Raw genomic sequence first — 912 nt, 5'->3', positions numbered from 1 at the left:
GGAACTAAATCGAGCATAGTTAGACCTGCTGTAGCTGAAAATACTTTTGAATTAAAACCTAACACTATTCAAATGATACAGTAATTTGTTCAGTTTGATGGTTTGCAGGATGAGGATCCCAACGCTCATTTAGCCAACTTTTTAGAACTATGCGATACATTTAAAATCAATGGCATTTTTTATGATGCCATTCGTCTTCGGTTGTTTCCCTTTTCATTGAGGAACAAGGCTAAACAGTGGTTGAACTCGTTACCAAGAGGGTCAATTACTACTTGGGAACAAATGACCGAAAAATTTTTACTAAAATATTTTTCGCCAGCTAAAACGGCTAAATTACACAATGATATATCTTCTTTTGTGCAGATGGATTTAGAAACACTCTACAATGCATGGGAGAGATACAAGGACCTTTTAAGAAGATGCCCCCACCATGGGTTACCGCTTTGGCTCCAAGTAGAAACATTCCACAATGGTCTGAATCCTTCGACTCGGCAAATGGTTGACGTAGCTGCTGGCGGAACCATCAACAACAAAACACCAGAAGATGCCTATGAGTTTATAGAAGAGATGCCACTGAATAACTATCAGTGGCAAGTCATAAGGACAAAGCCAACGAAAATAATTAGCATTTATAACGTCGATTCAGTCACCATGCTCTCTAATCAGGTAGAACTTTTGAATAAGAAAATTGATGGTTTTCTTAGTTCTTCACAGGTTCACCCAGTAATGCAGTGCGGAACAAGTGAAAGTGGAACAAACCATTCGGAATACCAACCTTATGGCCACAACATAGATAACGAGAAATTAAATTACATGGGTAATCATCCTCGACCTCAAAACAATCCATATAGTAACACTTATAACGTAGATTGGAGAAACCACCCCAATTTCTCGTGGGGTGGTCAAGGAAAT

The 912-nt window shown here is 38.7% G+C and overlaps 1 non-coding gene across 1 annotated transcript; it reads right to left on the bottom strand.

The window, feature by feature from the left end:
* Positions 1-331: 331 nt before the first annotated feature.
* Positions 332-437, bottom strand: LOC128292478 (small nucleolar RNA R71). Its single transcript, XR_008282463.1, has one exon. It is a non-coding gene; the product is annotated as a small nucleolar RNA R71 (small nucleolar RNA).
* Between the last annotated feature and the right edge of the window lie 475 nt (positions 438-912).

Source organism: Gossypium arboreum, chromosome 4 (genome assembly GCF_025698485.1).
Source record: "Gossypium arboreum isolate Shixiya-1 chromosome 4, ASM2569848v2, whole genome shotgun sequence".
Classification (NCBI taxonomy): domain Eukaryota; kingdom Viridiplantae; phylum Streptophyta; class Magnoliopsida; order Malvales; family Malvaceae; genus Gossypium; species Gossypium arboreum.
Note: the sequence above shows the minus strand (reverse complement) of the source record. Positions and strands in the feature narration are given on the sequence as shown.